This window comes from Triturus cristatus, chromosome 3_1 (genome assembly GCF_964204655.1).
Source record: "Triturus cristatus chromosome 3_1, aTriCri1.1, whole genome shotgun sequence".
Taxonomy (NCBI): Eukaryota; Metazoa; Chordata; class Amphibia; order Caudata; family Salamandridae; genus Triturus; species Triturus cristatus.
In genome coordinates this window covers 807,563,393-807,575,834 of record NC_140583.1, presented here as the reverse complement: position 1 = coordinate 807,575,834, position 12,442 = coordinate 807,563,393, and the positions used below count along the sequence as shown (strand labels likewise).

The following is a 12,442-nucleotide window of genomic DNA, read 5'->3' as shown; positions in this document are numbered from 1 at the left end:
TTTTCTGAGAACATTTCCCACAGGAGAGAACTCCACAGCTCCCTGTGAACTTTTCTACTAAGACAAGCTCTCTCAAATGCTATGAACCACTTAGTGATATCATCATCCTCAAAATATTTAGGGACAATCCATTTGAGGTATTTTGGAGTCAATAACGTCTACCTCCCCATGTATTCTTTTGATGCCCCCAGAGATGGGACCTTGGCCCATTTCAGCTCTTTCTTTTTCTATGGCTAGGAGTTTCGCTTCTAGAACTATCCTCTTGGCCAGTTTCTGAAGATCTGCGTCTTCGTCTTCATTGCTTGCTTCATCTGGGACACTACTGGGGTCACTTCCACTAGAGGTGTCGCTATCTGAGTGGGTAGTGATGGAGTCACTGTCCTCCCCCTCCTCTTCTTCCCAGTTGGAGGGAGTTCTGTTTGCCAGGGACTTGTCATTCTCTGCCAGCATCTGCTGGAAATTGGCTTTTTTGGGGGGGTTTAGCTAGGACCCATGGCAAGATTCCATGCTTTGCACAAATCTTTCATTTGAGAAAGTTTAAGATGTGCATAGGGACCTAGCTTGAGCTCCTGGCTGGTCCCTGCAGTATCAGCAGTCGCGGCGGGCATGGCTCATGGGTAGGGGTGGCTTGGGGACGGGCGAGTGGTCGTGAGGGAAGGGGGGGGGGTCACGCGAGGAGGATGGGGTTTAAATAATAAAACAATTAATTAAGACTTACCTTTCCAGGGTCCCGCGTCTTCCCTGCTCGGTCTGCTCCTGCTTTCCATCAGGAACAGGATGCAGGCTGCCTCCCTCCCCAAAGCCAATCACAACACTGCAATGGCAGCGTTGTGATTGGTCGGCCAGCCAGGCACCTCTGGGGAGGCCATTTTCTCCATGTAGCTGCATGCAAAACTCGTAAGTATTTCTAAGGCCTAACTGCTTTACAGTCTTACGTTTCTAAAACAGTAGGGGACTTAACCAAGGCCCTAAGACAATTTTTTATAAATTTTAAAACAATAGACAAGTGATACAAAATTCTCTGTAAAAACCCGTCAGATTCACTCTGCAGGTGCCGTCCTGGGGGTCAGGAGAGGCCGGCCAACGCTGGATTTGGAGTCCTGGTCGCTGGGGTGACTTCACTGGGCAGTTGGGCCACTCAGACTTGGGCAGTGGGTGTCTGATGCAGACTGGACACGAGTCGCGTATCCACCTGGATCAGAAGTCTTTGCTGCTGGTTTCTTCTGGACAGGTCCGCTGTCCACAGGAGATTGGAGGCTTTATTGAAGGCAGCAGTCCTTCCAGGGGGTTTCTGAGGTCCCTGGCTGCAAGACAGGTGGCAGGTTAGTTGAAGCTAGAGACAGGCCGGTAGAGCTGGGGCCAAGGCAGTCATCGTCTTCAGGCTTTTTCGCCAGGGGTGTCTTCTTTCTTCGTAGGTGTGGTAAATAATTTAATTACCGGGACTTAATTTGATACAGAACATAATAAAAATAGCTCAGTAAATAAGAGGCAGAATCCGTGGTATTAGAGGTTCGGAATGGGCTTTATTCCAATGGACGATTTCGAAATCGTGGCCTCCAAGTTCCATCACCACGGAGTTTCAGGAAGTGAAGTACATACATTATTGATAATTAATTACTTTTATACAATAGGCATTACAGGGAAGTAAATGCAAGAGGCGTAACAATTGATAGCAAAGATAACATTTCACATGCGTAGCTGAAAGAGGCGTAATTGGGTGTAACAAGGAAAACGTCATTGGTTATGATGTCACATATGGGTGGACCTATGAAATAATTTCGCAATATCAGCAGAAATACTTGGCAGAGATGCGCGCGCAGCAGTATGACGTGTGATTGACGTGCAACTAGGGGGTGAAGGGGACTTGACATTTAGCTCTACATGTGGCGACAGAAGTCTGGAGGGTCAAGTCAACCTAATCCCAAATCATATCTAACATCCTATGTTTAAAGAACTATGTTATCCAGAAGAGAGGTCTCTTAGAGTAGAATCTTATTCTATACTGACTATACTAACTGTTAGTGCGTGTACAGGCGTCTAAGTGTCTACACTAGATGCGAGGGCAGGAATCTTCCATAGTAACAGGGCTATGAATTACTTGCATAAAGACAGAAAAACCGGGCCTTTGCTCGGTAGCTGGAAGAATGTTTACTGAAACTACTAGACAGGAATGCATTGGGCAGGGAACGGAGCAGATAATTTCGAAGGTGAAATACAGTTCTTGGCAGGCAGCAAGCTGATGTCAGGCTTCGTGAGCCGCGCAGGGAATGAGACAAAGTTCATGGTCACAGATGCAGGCTCAGACTGGAGCTTCAGAGGCAGAAAGCAAGAAAAACTTGATGACAGAATCAGGGCCTACTCGTCTGAACTGTAAAATGGCATAAGTGAACCATATAAAGGCGGTGGCCTTTTGTACTTAGGAATGGAATATCCGGCTCATTCATGGCGGATCTGAAAGAGGACATGTTAACGGTGGACGCACATGTATTTGCGTCTTCATAACTGGAACTGGAGGGAACATACATGTACTTGTAACATGTACATAGAACCGTTGGGGTCCAAGATAGGGGACATAACTGACCAGAAAAATCCATATTTCCACATTCCCTCCTTGTCCCCTACTTGCCCGTCAAGAGATATCAATCTTCATTAATCCATTGATCTGTTCATATAGCATCATTTGTTCTTCTTTCTTCTTCCGGGATTTTGAACGAAAATCTTGATGTGGAATACACGATGTGGCACACAGACCACAAATCGCTGGTCCACATTGCAGGCATAGACAGCAACTGAATAGTATGAGAAGGCCAATACCTAGGAAGGATAGAACTCTCCATCCCCAGGCTGATAACACGCTCCAAAACCAACCGGACCAAGTCCAGGTGCCTGGATTCTGGTGTATCTGGCTTACAATCTTATGAAGGCGGGTTATAGCTTTATATACAGATGGCGAATTTTCTGGTATGAAAATGCAACAGCTTGATCCGATGACCCTACAAGCTCCGCCCCTATCGGCCAGGATGACGTCAAGGACAAGACGATTTTGAAGCACAACAATCCGCATAGCAGACTGCTCTTCTGTTAAATTGCCTAAGGCGGAAATAGTTTCGTTCACTACTGCTTCAAGGGTTCTAGTTAATCTACGTATCAGCTTACTATTGGTAACGGTACCTATATAGGGAAAGAGACCTTTATTGAAATCTGTGTATTTTTCCCATGCTGTTTCAGTGTAATCGACTATTGGGAGATCTCTCCTTTCTCTATTGTGTACTAAATGAGTATTTCTGTGATAATCAGGAGGAGCTAGGAAAACAGGTGGCAAAAGAAATCCAATGTAGCAGGTACCATCCCAATCTAGAGGCAAACGTACATATGCCGTCTGACCACATATAAAATAGGAATGGCGGGAAGCTCTAAATGTCGACTTGCCTTGATCACTGAATTCTATTACAGTGGTGCATTTACTATGGCCCATATGTATGGAACCATTCTTTCTTACACATAATTCACCTTTTACTGGAAATACTGACATGGCGGGCAAAATTGGAGTAGCTTCGGATTCGACATTTAGGATCATAAGATTAAGCGTAAAATTACCTAATCCATACACTTCATTTTCTAGATCAGTTCCTGTTCTCTGGGGAAATCCCTCCTTGTTAGGATGGCAGACTTTAAGTAAAACTAAGTTCAAATTTCCCCATACCCAGTTGTCTTGATAAACTGCAGAATTTGAATCTAAGGAATTAATTAAGCTAAACCATGCTCCACAGGAGCCGTTGTGTGTGAACGGGTATGGAAAAAGAGGTAGAATTCCTTTATAGTTCTGATAGGGAGGGAGTCGGCCACATATCCAACAATTTGTAGCATTGCTAACCTGATGGGAATGATGTAACATACTAATAAAAGTGTTATTGCGCAGCGCAAATCTGTATGACAATTCATGCGGAGGTAATTCACTAAAAGAATGTTCAGCAGTAATATTATAAACATGTCTAGAAATAGGATAATATATGTGCAACAATATACTTGCAATAATTATAAAAAGACTTAAGGAAAACAAAATTAATAACGTCACTGTACAATGACTACGCAGTGATTTACAGTATGCATGTCGTTTCAACATTTTTCGGGTGCATTCTCTATTCAGGTCCAAGGGATACATGTCAGAGACAATTCAACCGCTTCACCTCGGAGAGGACTTAAACAATCAAATTGCTTGACTGATTGGACCTGAGTTTTAGTTTATAAAGTTCGGAATTACTCTTTTCAACAAAAGGAAGTTTTGAGTCAATGGGTGAAGACACATGAGGTGTGGTATTCACATCCGTTGGTAGTCCATGAAATTTCTTGATATGACTTGAATGTATCCAGCCTTTTCTGCCCTCGATCTTCACGGCTGTCCTTGTGGTGAGCAAGACCAATTTCGGTGACTTCCACCTAGGATCCAGCTGAGTCTTTCGATCAAAGTTCCTTACTAAAACGAGATCCCCTGGAATTACGTCATGGGGTTTCACCTCAGTGTTGTCAGGAAAGGCTGCAGCTACCTGTGAACGACAAGATTGTAGTGCAGACATCAAGGAAGCCAAATAATCCATCAGCATATTACAGTCAATATCAGTTATTTTACGTGGTATAGGCGTCCCCCACATATTTGGTGGTCTGCCAAAGATCACCTCATACGGGGATAGCCCTGTTCGAGAGTGTGCTACCATTCTCATGTAAAAGAGTGCAACTGGTAACGCTACTACCCAGTCGACACCTTTCTCCCTGCATATTTTGGACAATCTAATTTTCAGGGTCTGATTATGTCTTTCTACGAGACCTGCTGCCTCGGGGTGTCGGACACAGTGGAATTTCCACTGATAGCCTAACAAAAGTGAAACGTGTTTCATGAGTTCGGATGAGAACGGCTGGCCGTTATCTGAGTAGACAGCACGTGGTAAACCGTATCGTGGGAAGAATTCTCGAACTAACTGTTTGGCAGTAGTCGGGGCAGTGTAATCTGAAACCGGGTATGCCTCTGTCCAACGGGACAGAGCACAGACAACTACGAGAACATATTTGAATCCTCGACATCGTTCCATCTGGATATAATCCATCTGGAGGATTTCAAAAGGGTGATCAGGAGGCTGAAATCCACCCTGTTCTACGGGAACGCTTTTTCCTGGGTTGAACTGGCAACAGATCATACAGGTACGAACTTTTTGTTTAGCTGCTGCTCGTAAATGTTTATTGAACCAAATGTGTTGGATGCTGTCTAGCATAGCTTTTTCTCCTAGATGTGCTGGACTATGTATAGTGTTAATAATAACTTGGACCATTGAATCAGGAAGGAACCATACAGATTTTTCCTTCGTCATCCATCCTTGGTCCGTTTGAATCCCTCCTAATTCAGTCCATTTCTTTATTTCCTCTGGTGTAGCATGTGTCTGTATGTCAATTACATCAAGAGCGGGATCTTTAACCATCATGCAATGTGTTGGTGTCTGGACTATTGTCTTTGTCATGTCGGATGTTTGAGTTTGAGCAGTCTGTTTAGCTGTTCTGTCAGCTAGATCATTGCCTTGAGAAATGATATCAGTAACTTTCGTATGAGCTTTACATTTCATAATTGATATTGCAGTGGGTAGATGTATTGCATCTAATAAGGCATGAATGAGGGGTCCGTGCTGAATGTGGGCACCATGAGAAGTTAAATAACCTCTCTCTCGCCACAGCACGCCGAAGTCATGTACAACTCCGAATGCATAACGTGAATCAGTGTATATGTTGACTTTTTTATTTGCGGCTTGAATACAGGCTTGTGTCAGAGCGACGAGCTCTGCTGCTTGAGCGGACAAGGTATTTATACAATTAGTTTCAATGATTTCAGTGTCTGTTGTGACTGCGTAAGCGGCCACTAACTCTCCTGTACTTGTTCTCATACATGAGCTATCTACATACAACGTCAGGTCTGGGTCTGACAATGGGACATCGGTTAAGTCTTGTCTGGGTTTCGTCGTGATTGTAATAACTTCAATACAGTCATGGGCTAGTGGGTCTGTTCCAATTACGGGTAAAAGTGTGGCAGGATTCAATGTGTTGCAACGTCTGATTTCTATATGTGGCTGAAACAATGTTAATTCGTAACCTGTAAGTCGCGCTATAGTTAAATGTTGTGTTTGCGTTCGATTCAAAAGAACCTCTACTGTATGCGGTACTTGTACTGTCAATGGATGTCCTAACACTATGGCATCGCTTTGTCTGATTGCTAAAGCTGTCGCTGCCACTGATTTTAGGCACGCAGGCAAAGCCTGAGCTACGGGATCTAATGTACTAGAAAAATAAGCACATGGTTTGTGGGATCCTGCTTGTTCCTGTGTGAGTACTGACAAGGCAGTACCTTCGCGTTCTGTAACAAAAAGTGTAAACTGTTTATTGTAACATGGTGTTGCTAAAACAGGTGCTTGACATAAAGCTTTCTTTAAGCTTTCAAAAGCTTGTGTATGTTCCTGAGTCCAAGGGAGAACAGTCGATGTGGCTGCCTCCTGTGTTGTCAATTGAATGAGTGGTTTTGCTAGAAATGCATACTGAGGGATCCACTGCCTACAATATGAAGTGAGGCCTATAAAAGCCCGCACCTCCTTTTGCGTCTTGGGTATAGGCATGTTAGCTATTAACTGAATGCGGTCGGGTGTAAGCTGCCTTCCCTCCTTGGACAGCGAGTGTCCAAGATAAACAACTCGCTGGACACAGAATTGCAGCTTAGAAGGGGACACCTTGTGCCCCTTTTCGGCTAGAAATTGTAAAACTGTCAGTGATGCTTTCTCACATTCAGGTTCGCTTCTAGCGGTGATCAGCAGATCATCGACATATTGAAGCAGGGCAGTGTTTACTGGCATGTAGATACTGTCGAGTTCTCGTTTCAGTGCTTGGCTATAGATGCTGGGGCTTTCTGTAAATCCTTGAGGTGCGCGTGAGAATTTAAAGCTACGTCCATTTAAACTAAATCCGAACAAATATTGGCTTTCCGGATCTATAGGGACGCTGAAAAAGGCATTCTTGAGATCAATTACAGTAAAGAATGTTGCTTCAGAATCAATAGCTGTCAGTAATGACGAGATATCTGGGACCACAGGGAATTGTGGCACAATGCATTTGTTCAATTCGCGCAGATCAATAACCAATCGATATACTGGCGGGGCCTTCGGATCTGTTCGTTTAAGAATCGGAATTATCGGTGAATTACATACATTGGAGTCTGTTTCTACAACCACTCCTTGGGCAATGAGCTTGTCAATGATTTGTAGTAAAGCCACTACAGCATCTGGTGGTAACTTGTATTGTCGCATTCGTGGTAGTACCACTCCTGCCTTTAGTGTAACTCGATATGGTGTAATATTCATGCAACCAACGTCAGTAGGGCCTTGTGCCCATAGATGTGTAGGTAAAGTCTGCAGTCGGGGATCCATGTCTCGAGACACATAATGACCTTTGAAATCACGTAAAAACAATCTTACTCCTTCCGGAGAACAACATATTATAGCTCCTAGAGCTTTCAGTGTTTTTATACCTAACAAGTTTTCTGGACATGATTTAGTAAGTAATAAATCTGTAGTTCTGGTCAAGGGTCCTATCGTCAGTGGAAGAGGCTGTGATACTTCATTAACAATAGGTTTTCCTGAAAAACCAAGGGAAATATTCTGTGAGCCTGAGAGGGGTGCCCCTGGAACTTCACTACGTTTTATTGTTGTTCGACTTGCCCCTGTATCGAGTAAAAATTTTCTGTCTTGACCTAATAATTCACTATGTACATAAGGTCCTTCTTGGTCTACAGGGATCTCGATAAGGGGTAAGTCAACTTCCCTCTCTAGGCTGGTTCATGCGTATCGTTGATAATCAGGATAGTCGTACTGTGCGGTCTGGTACAGCTGTCGTGTCGTGGTTTGTGTGGCAGCAACAGGCAACGCTGGTGCGGCTGGCACAAACTGTATAGACTGTTGTGGAGCTGGCATGGCCTGTGCATGCTGCGGTGCTCCTTGTTCATTCTGATCCTGTCTAGGTGGCCGTGGTCTTTCTTTTGTAATACCTGTGGCGATATTACGCTTTAGGACTGGGCAATCGTGTATATAATGACCTGGTTGTTTACAGTAGTTGCATGTCCCTTTTACAGGTCCTGCTGATTCACCGGAATGTGTCGTACCCTTTTTATGTCCTTCAGCTGGAACTGTCTGGGAGACTAGCATTTTCATCTTCGTGTCTTTCATGCGTCTTTGTTCATGATCTTGTTCCTCTCTAATTCTATTGTGATGATACTGTAACATTTGTAACATTTGTGATGGGGTGTTACCTTGCCAGGTACTCTCGAATTTTAATACTCTATTCTTCACTTGGGGCAAGGAATTTTCAACTAATTTTGTCACAAACAGATGTGGGTATGATTCGCTACTTGCTTTTATGCCACTATTTATACCAAAACATTTTTCGAATCGGGCATAGAAATCACTAGTGTCTTCATCTTGCTTTTGTTTACAGGCTGAGATTGCACCCCAGTCTTCCTTTTTCGTGGTTAATAAACGTGGCAGTACCTGTACTAGTAAACCTGGTAGTGCTTTAGTTTTGTCCCCAAGCCCCGAACCTGGACCTCGGGCCTTTTCTTCATTTTCTAATGCTGTTCAGTCTATCTTTTGGTCTCCCACCTCCCACTCTTTTTCCTTGAGTTTTTCATAAATGCCAGCAGGCATCAATACCTTTAATATTGTCATAATGTCGGGATAGGTATACTCTCCCATGAGTAACATGTCTTTAATTTCTCGGTGGAAACCCGCTGGGTCTTTGTCATGACTGGGTACCACTTTCTTCATTTCCAACAATTCTATTTTTGATATGGGCGTATATACATATACACGTTTAAACTGATTGTCCTCGCCCTTTATTGGGTGCACTTCTCGTAAGGGATTCTGTCTGTCCATGTAATACATCGGTCTTTCCTTGATGGCCAGTGAATCATGTTCTGGACATACAAAAAGAATGTACTGCTTTCTTGATTCTAGTATTTCTTTAATTAGCTTAGTACCTGAACCTCTCCATCTATTCGTGAGTAATTCAGTCAATATATCAGGTAAGGGACCAGGATCTGAATGTTGGCTTTTATATAGTATAAGAAGTTGTTGAATCATATAAATCCCAGCTAAACGCTGTTCATCTGGGGTGAGATTCAAAAATGTGTGTGCTACTGTATCATCATCATACTTTCCGGGACTGTCAACCCAATGAACGGCTGACCTGGCTAATTCTTGTTCATCCATAGAATCGAGAAAATGATAACCCCTTCGTTCTCGCAGTAATTTGTCAGCGGCTTGGAACGAATGCTCGGGGGACCTTATATTTATTATAGGTGTTTGGAAATTCCTGTTATTTTCTAGACATATCGGGCGTATCGGGTCAGTAAGACATCTAGTACTATTACAAGATCTTCCTCTACCTACATAGGCTATGGTTTCTGACTGTCCCGTGGGCAGTCCTGATCCTTCCTCCTCGTTTTGTTCGAACTGGTCTACCGCTAATCTCTCTTCGTGTAGGCGTTCTATTTCTTTACGGATCTTTCGGCACATGGCTATTATACAGTTTTGCTTATCATGTCTCCCTTCTGATATATTCTGGCTCCATCTGGTAAGAATTTGCATTGCTTCCGGGTCTACCCCCGGTCGGTCTTGATTTCTGATCACACAATTTATGAGGAAACGTAACAGTTCCCCCTGTATTTCCACTTTCTGGTATTCCATAGCTCTGTTAATACATTCAGAATCTCGCCCTGTTTGGACAAAATGATATATATTATCTAGATGCATAGTCATTCCTGGTAACTTCCCTAAATACACCGCGGCTCGTCTGATACGTAATGATGCCAGGATCATTTCGTCCTCTTTGCCGGGCACAGGGTCATATCTACAATCTATAAGAAGTTCCTTAAGCGTGCGGGAATTTATGAGTTTGGGGGTACGTGGATGTGCTGACTCTTGAAAGGTAAGTTTATTTATTCTGGGTGGCGTAGAAAAAATATTGGTAGCACCTCCCGTAGCCCCGTCTGGGGTATCGGGCGTGAAAGGATTCGTTGAACGCGATACAGCAACTATAGGTGTGGACATAGCTATAGAAGTAGCTGTAGGAACAGATGCGGAAACGGATGTGCTTGCCGGAACTTGTGTCAGGATTTGGTGCTGCCGAGATACAGATACAGGATCTTGGCGTTGAACCTCCCCGGCCAACGGTCTATGTGGGGCGGGGTTAGCATACTCGGGAGCTGCGTCATCTAAATATGAGGAAAGAAAAACATCTTCTGCGGTTCTAGGATGCCCCTTGGGATGTACCTTTATTGGAAATAATGGGGGTGGCAAGTCTTTTGGTATCCCTGCAGTAGCCTTAGGTAATCCTTCGGCCAGAAGGGGATACATACCTTTCATAAGGGCATGTCTTTGTCTGTCTACTTGTTCTGATTTCACTCGTGTACCTTCTTCAATTAATAGATTTTCTCGGACTTCATTTGAATTCTCTTTACTCTTCTCTTCCTGTCTACGTGCTTTTTCTGTACGTCTGTATGATTCTTTACGCCATAATTCAATGGCGTCTTTCTGTGATTGTCTAGCTTTCTTTTTCCATAATTCTTCCTCTACTTTCACGATGCACTCTGCATCCCAGGTCCCAGCTGCGGGCCACCTCGGACTTTCTGGTAATTCCTTAGTGTAGTCTACCCATAAATCAAGAAATAATATAGCGTCTAGGCCATGTTTATGATACATGAAGTACCCTGGAGTGTCCCTAGGAGGAATAGGAACAGCTTCTTCGAGTACCCCTTTTCTAGTTGTGATCTGTCTTAATTTCGAAAAGAGCGGTATTTTGAGAACTGATCTGATACTTGATTTTGAACAAACTTAATACAATAAACACGATAATGAACAGTCATTCATACCACAATATGCAGAACGTATTAACACATTTTACACTTAACATTTAAATGAGCAAACAATGATGATACGATCTAAGGAAACTTAATCACTAAACATAATACTCGGCATTAACTGAATTATTCTGAATTTATATACTTGATATACTAGATATACTGCTAAACAGTACAGATACACTGCTAAAACAGTGCAGACCGGATTTGTGTACCCAAACCCGTCTGGACCGGCACAACTTATGTGCACGCCAGAACGCCTCCCCAGTAATGGTACTCACCGGGTAGCTCGGAACGGAAGGCCTCGGAACGGAACTGAACTGAACTGGACCGGACTGGACTCGACTCGACTCGAAAACTTCGGACACGTCAGGACATCGGAAACCTGGTGGGCCTCTGTATACCTCGGATCTTGCTCTCTCAGCTAGGCTCTGGTCGGGATACTTCGCACTTCTCACCGCCTCGTCTGGGTGTTGATCGCAGCCTCAGTCGCCCCCGTTTGACCGGAGGGAGATACAGGAAATCCTGCTGGTACGCGTTGTTGTCCGTCCAGCTGTGGCAGGAGACCGGGCCTGCAACGCACCGCCGGCGCGTGAGATGAGAAAGTGTCCCTGTTCGGGCGCCATTCATGTGGTAAATAATTTAATTACCGGGACTTAATTTGATACAGAACATAATAAAAATAGCTCAGTAAATAAGAGGCAGAATCCGTGGTATTAGAGGTTCGGAATGGGCTTTATTCCAATGGACGATTTCGAAATCGTGGCCTCCAAGTTCCATCACCACGGAGGTTCAGGAAGTGAAGTACATACATTATTGATAATTAAATACTTTTATACAATAGGCATTACAGGGAAGTAAATGCAAGAGGCGTAACAATTGATAGCAAAGATAACATTTCACATGCGTAGCTGAAAGAGGCGTAATTGGGTGTAACAAGGAAAACGTCATTGGTTATGATGTCACATATGGGTGGACCTATGAAATAATTTCGCAATATCAGCAGAAATACTTGGCAGAGATGCGCGCGCAGCAGTATGACGTGTGATTGACGTGCAACTAGGGGGTGAAGGGGACTTGACATTTAGCTCTACATGTGGCGACAGAAGTCTGGAGGGTCAAGTCAACCTAATCCCAAATCATATCTAACATCCTATGTTTAAAGAACTATGTTATCCAGAAGAGAGGTCTCTTAGAGTAGAATCTTATTCTATACTGACTATACTAACTGTTAGTGCGTGTACAGGCGTCTAAGTGTCTACACTAGATGCGAGGGCAGGCATCTTCCATAGTAACAGGGCTATGAATTACTTGCATAAAGACAGAAAAACCGGGCCTTTGCTCGGTAGCTGGAAGAATGTTTACTGAAACTACTAGACAGGAATGCATTGGGCAGGGAACGGAGCAGATAATTTCGAAGGTGAAATACAGTTCTTGGCAGGCAGCAAGCTGATGTCAGGCTTCGTGAGCCACGCAGGGAATGAGACAAAGTTCATGGTCACAGAT

At 43.8% G+C, this 12,442-nt stretch overlaps 1 protein-coding gene across 7 annotated transcripts in view; it reads left to right on the top strand.

Moving 5' to 3' along the window:
- Positions 1 to 12,442, top strand: part of HDAC4 (histone deacetylase 4) — a 1,546,655-nt gene that overhangs the window by 1,308,213 nt on the left and 226,000 nt on the right. The window lies entirely within an intron of this gene.